The sequence below is a fragment of the Vitis riparia genome, chromosome 6 (genome assembly GCF_004353265.1).
Source record: "Vitis riparia cultivar Riparia Gloire de Montpellier isolate 1030 chromosome 6, EGFV_Vit.rip_1.0, whole genome shotgun sequence".
Lineage (NCBI taxonomy): Eukaryota > Viridiplantae > Streptophyta > Magnoliopsida > Vitales > Vitaceae > Vitis > Vitis riparia.
In genome coordinates, this window is record NC_048436.1 from 7,351,384 (window position 1) to 7,365,809 (window position 14,426).

A 14,426-nucleotide genomic window follows, 5' to 3' on the forward strand; every position below is an offset into this window, starting at 1 on the left:
ATTATAATTTTTTAGCAAAAAAATATATTTCTTTTGTTTTATTATTATATGAAATAATAAGATGGATGCAGCCGAGTGGTGTTTCAATTTATTTAATGATTTTGAGGTGAAAACATTAAAAGTTAAAATGGAAATTATTTAATTGAGCTGCCTTTTTAATGATAAAAAGGGAGAGGGGCTTTTAATGATAAAAAGGGGAGGAGGGAGGTGGGCCTGTTTGAATTGAATAATCATTGAACAATTCGTCAAGAATTGGTCACAACCTGTGACCGAACTAGACCGAAAAGCTCAACAGTTCGATTTGATCTGATTTTTAAAATACTGATATATATTTATCTTGATTTGAACCCAATATGCTTTTTACGAGTTTAGGTGGAATATATATGAGTTTGGATCAAATTCATATTAACTTGCACAATTCATTTAATAAATAAGTAGTTTTTGGATTAACTTGTATAATACAAATTTAACCTGAATTAACTCATTTAATAATATCACTTATTAACCTAATTATATCTTTAAATTATTTAATTTATATACTGACTCATTTTAAATTTACTTTTAAATAAATAAGTATATATAAAGTCTAACTCAACTTGATTATTAAATAGGAAGATCTAAATATTAAATTGATTATATGATGTATTACTATTTAATAATTAGATAGTATTTAGATTGTTATATGATTATTATTCGTATCAAGTTTAGGTTAATCTATGTAATAGAATACCTAGGTTTTGATACAACATGAACATGACCCACCAATACGAATCGATACCCCTAGTCATTTCCATGCTTGGATTAGTCATTAAAGGTACTCCAAGCCAAGACCCTTGCACCTATTGTCACTTTTAGGCATTGCTTGTGTTACTCCTTGAATTTCCAATGCATTTGTTGGTAATGGTAAATTTATAGTTTTCTCTTGGCATTTGAGAATGTTTAGGCTTGTTTGGAATTTATTCTTAATTTTTTTTAAATAGTATTTTTTTATTTGAAATAAAAATAGTTTTTAATAGAAAAAATATGTTTGATAAATTTTGATCTTAAAATGATTTTATTGAGAATTTGTTTTATTATAGATTGATTTATGAAAACAAATTCGAAGCAAGTCTAAGAGTTTTTTATAGTGTTCTAAGAAATAATTAAAAACACAATGAATAAATTGGAAAATTTTTTGAGCAAGTGTCTTAAATTCTTAATTGGAATATAGTTCTTTATGTAAAAGAAATCTTAAATTTATTAAATAAGAAAATCTAAGTAGTAATATCTTTATAAATATTTTAGGTGGAAACAATTAGAAAAGAGAAATGAGTTTGTGAAGACCATATGTGATAGATAGAAATATGAAAAAGAGAAACATTCCATGAAACCCATTCATGAAGGTGTAGATGTGAGGAAGAGTGACAGACACAAAGTAGAGTAAAAAAGCTCGTACTTTAGGAAGAAGATATAAAGAGTGAGGAAAAGTGAGATATTTCGGATCTAATAATTGTATTTCTTTCTATCCTCATGATATTCTTTATCGTAAAATAGAATATTCTCTCGTCTGTCGAGGTAGACATGGTTTGTTGAACCATGTTAAAACTTGTGTACCTTTGTATGTGGTTTACTTTATTTGCGTATTATTCCGTTAATATGCTTACATCTTAACTTTTGCATTTCACGCATTATGCCCACCTTAAGAAGGAAGAATAGACTGGAAGAACAATCTTTATATTTGAGTTATTAATCAGGATATTGTAAAGGAAAATAAGTGTTTAACAGTTTAAAACTTTTTGTTTTTGTAACGGTACTGTTTAAATACCTTACCAATAAGGCCCTCGGAGACTGGTTTTCTTGCACACCATATGCACAATACTAATTCAGATTCAGAAAGTTAATTACCAGAAAAAACTAGTTCCACCAGTGCTCATATGATCTGCCGTTTCAAATGAAAGTGAATAAATTAATCATAAAAACATTGTGAAAACCACAGGGGAGACGATGAAATTTTTTCAAGGATAGGCCCAGAACTTAGTAGGCAAGGTGATTGCGCGAGTAATAGTAGTGGGCTTGATTTTCTTGTCTTCCTCGAGCGATGATCCCAATATGTGAGGGCTCCTCAAGTCACATCTTGGAAACCAAGTACCCAGAAATGGACCTTGCAGTCTCCTAGACTGTTTGCCCACGTAGCAGCCCTCCTTTCCATCATGGCATTCTTGCCAACCGTTCTTGGACAGCCGCTGCTCAGCTAGCTCTATTGCCTTTCTTTCTATCTCCGCTGTCCAGTTTTGATGCAGGCTGCAGTAAGCAACCACAGTAGACCTGCTAGAAGCATTTGAAATTGTTAGAAATGGTGAAGGATTACCTTAATTCTGGGAAATTATAAGCATGAAATTAAAGAAGGTACTTAAAACTCACCTGGCCATGATCCCCCATTTTGAGAGCTCCATCTTGTATTTTTGGGGTCACTGCCAGTTTCTATCGATCAGCCATGAATGTCCCAAGCTGGATAAGAGAGCTTGAGAGGCATTTTACCTACAAGCTCTTCCCACCTATCTTCAATGAGATCCAGTATAGCCATGGACTGATTGTAAGTTGCAAGGGAAGATAGAATCGCAACACAGTTGCCTAAAACAAACCACCTGAAGTCCATTCTGGTCGGACTAACATTGGCCACGAAGTATCCTCCTTTCATTGGCATGAAGTCGAAAACCCAGTCTGGAATGGAGTTAGGCATGGCATTGAACTTGTTAACAGCAGTATGAGAATACTCGTCAGTCTTGTACCGGTATATGTTGTTCAGTTGCTGAAAATCAAGCCAGAAGTAACTGCGCATATGGTAGGTCAATGCCTGCAATCGTTTTTCAATTCTCATACTGAACTCCTTCCCATCATCTTCTCGAAGAAGGTGAACTGCACACCTCAGTGCCATGAAAAACAGTGCTTGGATCTCAATTGGGTAACCGGAAACTCCCTATGTACAGCAATGACAACCCATTAGGTAAATTGAATTGTTCGAACTCGAAGCATGATCACCTGAATAGTTGATGATGGAAGGTAACCACAGCAATGAATTACTTGTTCTCTAGTTGCATGTTTCTCTGTTAAATTTTCTTCTAGGGGCCACATAGATTTCGCTTTTGAACCAGTTGTATTAGAAATTAACCACTCAGACAGCTGCATGCAGATGAAATTAATGAAATCACAATCATGAAAGCAGGCCAAATTAAGCTGCCCAAATTAAAGGACACTGTAAGCCAAAATGCTGAAAGGAAAAGTAGGATTGATCATACTTGATTTGTAATCTTTCAGGAGAGTTAAAATGGGAAAAAACCTTAAATCGTTTTCAGTGTGTACTCACCATTCTGCGGTCAGTCACGCAACAACCATCGGCACAGAGAAGCGTTGGGAATGTACCAAACCCTTCGACCAGACAGACAGACAATATCAGCTTCATTCCATTCTGGCATTCCAGTCTATGAGATAAAGAATAGTCCCCAGTTGCCCTTGTGTAGGCGTGTAGGAGGATGATCAACCAAAACCCAGAATCAACCCGAGCAACTCTTCCGATGGCAGTTTCTCCAAAATCTGCAATCAAGGAATCAACGCCCCTTTACAGGATTGTGCAAAACTTTGAAGCTGTGCAGAAATTTGAAGCTGGCTGACATGAGTCCTTGTTCAAGTGCGAAGCGATCAATGCCTTTCACTGACAACTGAAGATCAAGAGTCCTCAGTAGAAAGTTTTTCACTATTTCTGGCTCCCCCTTCATCAAGTATGCTAAAGCACTAGGAACAAAATCTCTGACGAAAACCTGAAGATTGATGAATGCCGGATAATCAATAGTTAATACGCATCTAGGTAACAATATGCACTAAATCATTACAAACCCAAAGACTCATGCTCGTAGACATGTATGTAAGTAAAATCCCCAGAGGAAATGAATTTGAAGTTTCATGGTTTCTGCTTTTAGTTGGTTTGAAACTGAAGAACTTGACTCCTCTCCCATAGGCCAAGAATTTGTGCAGGACATGGTTGAGCTACTTAACCTTAATTTGTTTGATCTTGTGAACATTAGTAGAAGTATCAGGTTTTAATCATTGAACACTTTCTCTGTCCCCAAACAGAACATTTTAGTTAGTTAAGAAAGAAAAGGATTCCATATATATAATACCTGATCATAGTTGAGTGTCATGGTTCAAAGTTGCGGTATCAGTCACTGACTCGGAGGGTCTTGAGGCTTATCGATCTCGGTGTATTGGCTTGGTATTGGACAATACATAAAATAAGCTAGTTAGAAAATTCAAAAAGTTATAAAAATATTATGTAACTAATTAGAAAAATATATACAATTAAATAAGCTAAAAAAAAATTAATAAAATGAAATTGTCTCATATTTAACATTATTTAAATAGTTATAAAAATATTCGCTCAAAGTTATTTATGATAATGCTAATAAAAGAAAATTATTTTATTTCAAATATAATAACATTTTTACTAACAAACATACAATACAATAATCAATTCCATGTTGAATGACGAGGGGGTTCAAAATCATCATCATCAATCCTATGATGAGTATACAAATTGGGATGGTAATTCCCGTAGTGAGGATATGGTTGAAAGAGTTGTTCATAACTTGAATATGTTGGCTAAGATGATTGGCTTGATGATCCTTAATCAGGAAAATATGGTTTCAAATGCTATTCGAGATCAACACCATATTGATAAAAGCCAAAACCTCGATAGGCAATGCTACTGCTATTAGAAAATTGATCATATCCATAAGAATCACTAGTTGTGTTCTAGTATTTGAATATCCCTCTGGATGCCTCATTGGAAATCGATCAAAATCATTTCTACTAAAAGTACTGGAAGAGCTATCATGGTCTCTAAAGTTGTGATATGCTCTATCATCTACTCCTCTGAAATACGACCTTCATTCTATACCTAAATCCTGCAAGTGCTCATCAATACGGTGATAATTTGATCTATGATAATCATGCCCACTAGAATAATCATCATCGATGAGAAATGTAGTTAGTCTTTCCAAATGCTTTCATTGTTCTCATATCTCTAGTCGATATCCATGATATGTATCTTGTGTGGCATAGTAATTTTTATCTCCTTGTGCCCATGACATGCCAGGATCTAGTTGACTAACATAACCACTACCAGCGCTACCATATCCTCCAGTACCCTCACCATTGCCACCAACTCCTCTACTGCCCCCACTAGTGCCACCACCTTGCCTACTGCCCCCATTATCACCATCATCACTACTACTAGAACTTGAAGAAATTGTTCTAGGAGCCTTATCTTTATGACGGGAATCAATATCTCTTTCTTATGTAGCATTGCTTGTACGCCTACTAACTCTACGATTTGTGGCACCATCATCTTCATGAACTGTTTCTCTACCTTCTTCATTAAGGGGAAGACCTTTATCCAACCAATCCAAATTATTAATTGATAAAATAGGTTCTTCTCTTTCTCATATCCACTCATCTAATATATCATCATCATCAAAGATATGATTCAGATCAATTGGATTGTATAAATCTTCATTTTTTTCTCTCTTGCATCAAATTCTTAACTTGAAGTCGCATATTGTAGTGCACATAAGCTAACTTGTGCAACTTTTTCATTGCCAAATGGTTGCGTAGCTTTGTGTGAATCAATGACCATGTGCTCCAATTTCTTTCACAACCTGATGAAGAACAAGTTTGGCTTAAAATTTTAATAGCAATCTTTTGTAGATGTGGACCTTCGTCGTCATAGTTGTTCCACCATTCAACTATAATAAAGAAAATGTATACTTATTAATCACTATGATATATTTAACCAAAAATGATGATAATTTCTTATTTGTAATAAAAGTAAATGTATTGAGTACCTAGAAAATATTGATTTATTGCTTTCTTTGTAAGTGCACTTCCAAATTCTCCTTTGTCATCAACAAATAATTTCACCTACATCATTAACATTATTTTTTTGTTAATGCACATTACATATACAAAATGTATTATATAAAGGTCACAAATTATTATTATACCTTGTTAATAGCTTTTGTTTGTCTATCCAAATCTGGCTCTAATCTCTTGATAACCTCCTTTAATCCAATTTTGATTTCTGGATGGTTGGAGAAATACTTTGAATATTGGAACATTGGATTTAAAAAATATACTCCCATAAGTTAAATAATGATCAGTTTATAATAATTTGTACTTGAAAATATATATATATAAAATTTTTTTATTACCTGTAGCATGCAAATGTCTGTGCAATTGACCTTTCCATCTTCTATCAATGACTTCCCAATACTTTTCCCATTGCTTGACCCATGCCCCGATAGTCAATTTAGATCTATCCATTGCTTCATAAATGATTGATAGTGTGGGCTTTTTATATTGATCAACCAATTTCAACACTTTGATGAGAGGTTCCATGATGGTTTAAACTTCCCCTACCTTATTCCAAAATTGATCAATTAAGATAAGGTTGGATACCTTATCTCTTAGACTTTTTCTATCCCTATCTTTATTGAATTTACACCACTCATTTGTTGGCATATTCTCTTTAAATAAGCCTCATAATGTATAAGACTCTCAAGTGAAATGAATTCAATGGCAAAACGGGTTATTCTTGGCCTTAACAGATCTCTATCTTTATCCTTGGTGAACACTTTCATCAAATTCACTACTTTCAAGCTATTATAAATAAATCTTGTGATCATCTTTGCTTGATCTGATGTCTCCTTAATCTACTTCATGCTTGCAATATCTTCAAGCATTAAATCAATACAGTGGGTTGTACAAGGAGACCAAAACTAATGTTTTCACTTCTCCATCAACAACATACCAACTGCTTTAAAACTTGCCTTATTATTAGTGACTACTTGAACAACGTTTTCCTCTCCAACCTCCTCTACAACTTTATCCATAAGGGAAAAAATTTAGTATGTTGGTAGTGTCAACTGAAGAATAGTATACCATACTTCTATCATAATAAATCATGAAATTTATGATAGATTTTCTAGTCCTAGAACTCCAACCATCACACATGATTGTGCAACCATATATAAGCCATTTAGCCTTCAATGTTGTTATATATACCTCAAGCTCTTGCACTTCCTCCTCCAAATATATATTTCCAATTTGGTATACCATGGGACCCTTGATGCCTAGACTTGCTTCTGCTATGGTATCAATCATTGATTGATAGTAAGGCTTACTATCAACTGCATTAAAGGGTATTGCATTAAAAAGAAAGAATTTAGAAATAGCTTTACCCACTTTCTTCACGCCTTTAGTAGAAAACAAGCTTTTTATTGATTTCTACTTTGATGGGAACATGTAGGGATCAATTCCTTTTGAAGGTATGCTAGTCCTTCTCTTACATTGAAGCTATGTGTCGATCCGCGCTTAATCCTAGCATTAGAAGGTTGTAAGGAACTAACACCCTTCTGATGCTCTTGTCTACCTTCTTAAAAAATTCTACGACTTTCTTTCATTGCTTGTTTCATTTGTTTTCTTTCAAAATCAGTCATAACAACTTCCTCAATTTCATCATTAGAATCACCCTCATCAATTTCATAGAAATTTTCTTTATTTAAGGAACTCAAAAGTCATTTTTTTTTTCTTTACCTATGCTTTTTCTTTTAAAGTATCAGACATATGTTGTCTAACACTATGTGACTCTTCTACTGATACACATGGACATCCTTCCACTTGTCCGAATATATGTATGATGTGTTGCTTTAATCTTGTTATACCGTCATGTATAACTTTCCCACAATATTTACACTTCATGATTCTTCTACTACCACCAACAGGTTCTGCATGCTCCCAACCAATATCATGTTTTGAAGTCATTTTGAAAATTTAGGCTAACCATGTATGAAAACAACTTGTTTTTCAAATTAAATATATACAAACACATTTATATAAGAATTATAACATTCAATTTTCCACTGATTTATATGTTTCATATTGTTACCATATAAAAATAAATTCTACTAAAAAAACAATAAACACAATCTCACCTAAGTTCACCATATTTTATTTTCCACTTATTTATATGTTTTTTAATTAAAATAAATAATAGTTAAATAAATAAATATTTTTATAAAACAAAATTCTTTTAAAAAAGTTTGTTTTGATAATCATTGATTTCCTATTGTAATTTAATTGTAGAATATTATAAAATAAAAAATCTACATAATATAATGAAGTAAAATTGATTAAAATATAAATGTAATTTCTCTATACCATGTAAATGCGTACCCTTCAATCTGTATTATTAAATCATTACTTTTATAGTTATAATTATTTGAAAAAAAAAATAGTTTTAAATAATTATTTTCTAATGTAATTTAATTTTTCAATATTATAAGATAAAAACATAAATTAAAAATACAATATCTATACCATATAAAGTTTACCATATAAATGTATTTTATATTAAGAAATATAATTTATATAACATACAAAAATAATTTAGTGAACCAATTTAATATTATAAGATAAAAAAATTACATATAAATATATTTAATATTATCATTATAAATTCTCCAATTTCATAACAATACATCTAAACATTACTTTACTAGCATACATGAATTTCCTAATTTTACCAATTTAAATACATGTAAATCAATTTTATATTATAAAATAAAAAATTACATAATTTAATAAATTAAAAATATAATCTCAACATAATATAAAAAGATTACATATAAATATATTTAATATTATCATTATCAATACCCCAATTTCATATAAATATTACTTTCCAATTTCACAATTTCATAACATTACATATAAACATTACTTTCCAATTTAATTGTTCACCATACTCCCCAATTTTACCAATTTAAATACATGTAAATAAATAAATCAAATTCAAGTAAACCAAATTCAAACTTTACCAATTTAACTTCAATTTTCTTCCCTAATTTAATTGTCCACCATACTCCCCAATTTTACTAATTTAAATATGTGTAATTATATCAATTTAAATACATGTAAATAATAAATCAAATTAAGGTAAATCAAATTTTAACTTTACCAATTTATCTTCAATTTCCTTCCCCAATTTAACCGTCCACCATACTCCCCAATTTTACTAATTTTAATACATGTGAATATACCAATTTAAATACATTTAAATAAGGTAAATCAAATTTTACCTTTACCAATATATCTTCAATTTCCTTTTTATTGGTTTGTCTTTCCCAAGGACCCCAACACACCACGACTTGCTGGCTATCTTCCCTAACACACCACGTTTGCAAACTATCAGGCTTTCCTCAACACTGTCACTCACAGTCACACATTTGTAGCAATCATGACACCACACAACCACAATCAAGGGAAAGGGTTGCTTTGCCGACGTCCCGTCACCGTTGCAGCACCGGCAGCGCACCAATGATCTACACTCCAACAATGGTAGATTTAAGGTCAAGTAAGTAAATCTTCAATCGTGTCTCATCCTTTGTTGATTTTTCTCTTTTTAAAGGCTTTTGAAAGGGTCACAGGTTTGTTTCAAACTTGTTATTTTCTTCTTCTTGTTTGATGTTGTGGTTGACAGATTGGGTTCGCGAATCACAAATTCAAAGGTGTTTTCTTTTGCAGAGGAATCTTTGATTTCTCTAAAAATCTTTGATTCTTGTTGTGATGGGAAAAAAGAATGAATCTCTTGATTGAGTTTTTTTTTTTTTTAAACCGAGTCGGTCGAGTTAACTTGGAATATTAGTCGAGTCATCCGAGTCCAACCAATTCAAGGTCGTGTTTGGGTATAAATCTATATCTAGTATCAAACTCGTTACAACCAGTGTTGAGGTGGATACAACTCGGCCAAGTCATAACGGACTCAACCAATTTTTTGAACCATGTTGAGTGTACCTAATGCATTATCAAGTGTTGCAATGGTACCAACTACTTATCCCTTGTAATAAACAATCGACCATCTCAAATGTTCCCAAATTTTCAATAAACATCAAAGTCTGATCAAAAGTCGTAGGTCTTGGATGAGGAGTCTTCGTAGCATCAACAGTCTGAGTATACTTATCATTGTTTGCTTTAGATGAATCAAAATATTCATTTGTAATCACACTTTGATCTTCTGCCATTTCTATAATGGTATGGTCTAGTATCCTCACAACCGTTTCTCTTCCTCACACCTCTCACCTATAGATGAAATACACAACTCATCAATGTAAGTCATAGAAAATCTTTGATGTCGGAATGGTTAAAAAGGCTTGTCAAAAGAAGTAGATAACACTAAACTGTTGATAACAAAAAAATAAAAATAAACCCAAAACATTAACAAAACAAAAATATATATATATAGGAAAAAGAAAGCAAAAAAAGAAAAAGAAAATGTTTATATAATTAATAAAACATAGGTTTTGATACAACTTGCCAAAAAACAAAAACTCGGAATCTTTTGTGATGACATTGAAATGTAAAATAAAATTACATAAAATATTATAATTTGAATAAAGGATTCAATGTTCTAGGAAATCACTCTTTCAAAATGGCTTAAAACTTATGAGAGATTTCACAAGATAGGTAAAAAAGATTTTAAAAAAAATGCATTTCTTGTTCTTCTTGGACAAATAGAATATATCAGGGGGCTCACATGAGAATGGAAAGTAGTCTTCTTTTTCTTGTGCAAATTGGAGATTAGTGAGTTCACATGAGAATGGGGAGGAGTAGTCATGTGCACAAAAGAATAGGTCAGATATTCGAATTCTAGTGTTAATTTTAAGGAAATGGAAATGGAAATGGAATTGGAAATTTTAAGTACCTCTAAAATTCAAAATCTAGTGCTAATTTCTAGGAGCCCATTAAGGTGACAACTAGTTTTTTTAGATATGTTTAGGAAAGGTAAATTATTTTCATTTAATTATCCCATTGTTTCTTTTATTTAAAATTGTCTTCATGGAAATGGAAATGGAATTGGATATTTTAAACACCTCTAAAATTCAAAATTTGTTAATTCCATGATGAAAAATTGAAGGAGGTAACTCAATGTGCCAATCTCTTGAATTTTATTAGAGGCTAATTTCTTATATTTTAGTATAATTAAACTTTTATATATGTTGCTAATATTTTTAACACTGACTTGTTTTTTTCTTTTGTTTTTTAGTTTTGCAGATCATACATAATAATTGAATTTTTATGTTGGATCTTAATTGCTACTCAATAATATTGGCTGAAAGTTAGGAAAAACAAAGGAAGCATTGCATAAAAATGCTTTACAAAGGTTACGAATGCTCTTAAGTTCTTGTGTCTTGGCCAAATGAGACCATTCTCTATTTATAGGCACTTGTGGAACTCTTTGGGACCCTCAAATGTTCCTTATATCTCTAAAACTCTCTAGAATTACCATTACAAGTGCTATATACAAAAGATATCTGGAACTTTGTAGAAATCTTCACACTATCCCCCTTACTTCATCTTTAAACAAGTGTTGATGTCTCCAAGTGCTTCCAAAAGCTTCAGGCTCTCCTTTAAAAACTTCATCTAAAGTTAAGGGAGCCAATCATTTTCAAAATTATTATGCTTAAATAATGATATTGACATTTTTTTTTCTTCAAAAATCAGCTTAATGAAGGGATAATTTTCATTCTTGAATTAAGAGCATGATTAGATGATTTATTGTTAGGTAATTAATTTACTTTGCTTGGATATACACATGCATGCTAATATAGTTTGATTGAAGTCATAGGATTCTTTGAATAATATATTTTTAGCTGCAATTTCTATTTGAAACTCATTTCACACGATGTGCACTACATTTGCTTATGGTAATTTGCTTGAGAATTTGATTCCTTAACTTGAGATGTACTTAGAAGTGAAAATTAAGAATTCATGTGAAAAAAAAAAAAAAAATGACTTGTTCAAGGCTTGACACTTATCCTTAAGGGCTCATGGCATTTTTATCTCTAAACCCAAGTGCCCATAACTGATGATACCTTAAACTTAGCATTTTTAATAGGATTAATTAAACCTATTTTGGTAAGTAAGGTTTCAAAATCTACCGCTAACTAAGATTTGATGTTGGATCCCTTATTTTTTGAACTAATGTGTTTCGGAGCTCAATTTAGGTGTTTTTAAGTGTTATTGGTAGAAGAAAAAACCATTAAACAAGGTTGTAGAAGGAACAAAAAGCAAATTTTCATAAAGGATAAAGATTGTACACCCCTTAAATGCGTAATCCTAATATTGTGCATCACTAATGTGTGCAATTCTCAAATTGCTCGTCTTATAAATGCACAAATCTTAGTTGCACCAACCAATCCTTAAAAGAAATGGACCAAAATAGTGCACTAAAAGGCAGCAAGATGCACAAACTCAGATTGTATACCTCCAAAATTAGAAGAAGTGTAGTTTCAACAAGTATATACGCAACTCTAAGACCGTCTGTGCACACTCTTAAAAGCACACCTTACCTTCGCAACTCAGAAAGCGTACCTAAAATGGAGCTTATTGGTTATCACTTTTGACCTTATAGTCACATCCAAACAAAAAAGAAACAACCATAGTGATTGCTCCTGCCATACCCATCATTTTTTGGCTTCAATCTCCAACTAAACTCCGCCTACATATTTTTGGTGGAAACACAAGCGGGTGCAAAAGAAAATAAGGGAAGGGAAACTTATAAAAGTTGATGGGAAAATCTCAGATCTCTCAATTTCCCAAGTTTGGATTAAGTTAAGAACATGCAAAACTATCATAGGCTTTTCTAAATCCTATATACACCAGAAAAAAGTTACATTTTTTAACTTTAAAGAGATTTAAAAAGCGCTAACAAAAGACTTACCTTAGATTCAGATGTCCCTAAATTGAATTCATGTGGTAAAGATGAAAAACGAAAAAAAAAAAAAAAAAGTGACGTAAACTCGAGAATCTCCTACCAAATGACTCAAACCTTGATTTTAACACACTTTTGGTAGAGATGGAAATGAGGGTGGAGGTTATGGATTTCTCTTTCTTTGGAGGTGGAAGACAATTCTTTAGAAAAAAAAAGTTATGAAAACCCTAACCCCTAAGAGGATATTTATAGGGTTCCCCACTAGGCTTAAGTAACTTGAACCCACAAAGGGCTTGGATCACTTAATCTAGCCTAAAATGAGTCTTAATTGATTAATTAACCCAAAAAGACCTATTAATTAATCAATTAGCCCGATCCATAAACCTTGTTCACTTATCCTTGTGTAACCTTGCATAATTACCAAAACTCCCTTATACACAAAAGTGAACCTATAACCAATTTGACCCTCATAACTCATGCCAACAAGGTATATGAGCTTAGAGTGGGGACCATTGGGATCCATAGGAGTACTAATTCTCTCAAAATCCAATTATGAAGTTGATTCTACATTTCGTTACAAATAATTAATTGAACTCTAGTATCCTATGTAAATAATATAAGACATTATGTGTTTGGGTTTGTGACCTATTATCCATTACGTTTAGTCTCCCCATGAATTGGTGTCTATAGTCTAATAAGGTGAAGGTTATAAGCCTTTCTAAACTATTTATACTATCCTTGAGTTACAAATCCTTCTATTGTGTGTTCAATTGACATATCTTATCTCTTCAAGAGTTAATGTCAAGTTCCACTTGAGTAACTACTATGGTCATAGTTTTCATGAACACGTACACCTCATTAGGATCACCCAATGGGACATATTGTCTCAATCCAATAAGATGTTATGGTGCCTTCATTGAGAATATCTATTGTTACTGACTTCTATCAATATTGACCCAACGCATAGGAAATATATGATCAACTTACAATCTTACCCGTTGGTCAAAGCCACTAGTAACTTCAACACAAGCTTTACATTCTCTCAAGGTTGAGAAACAACACAATGAAGCAACTCGATGAGATAATGAGTACTTAATAACCTTAAGTCATGACTCAACATTGGTTCTATCTAATGTGTAACCATATACACTAGTACACTCACCATAGAAAACCCATCTCGATAGCCAAGACCAATCATCCCTCCAATTAGGAGGTGGTTCACTATAATGCCTAATAGGTTTTCTAAGCCCATAAACCGATTGTGAACAAGTCATTTATTTGCAAGGAACCCGTGACTTGGATCTTTTGTGCAACTCCTAATGCACTCAAGTCATGTGCAATATAAAAAATATAGGCCAGAGTGATTATAAGATATGGAACTTTATTAAGCAAATAAAATCTAAGATTTTATTACATCATGTCATACTTTTAAGGACTCTATCCTAAATAAAAAAAATACTAGTTTGAGAGGGATTTTGAGGAAAAGGGGGGGGTGATAGTGTATTGTGTGATTCTTGGAAAGAAGATGAGTGCTTTATGTGAAACCTTTATAATTATTTTTGTTTTCTTTCAGTGGAAAAAAATCTTATAGCTTCGCTTTTATTTTGAATGCAATTCAATTCTT

At 32.2% G+C, this 14,426-nt stretch overlaps 1 pseudogene; it reads right to left on the reverse strand.

Moving 5' to 3' along the window:
• Positions 1-1,994: 1,994 nt before the first annotated feature.
• Positions 1,995-9,958, reverse strand: LOC117916951 (annotated as a pseudogene).
• Positions 9,959-14,426: the final 4,468 nt, after the last annotated feature.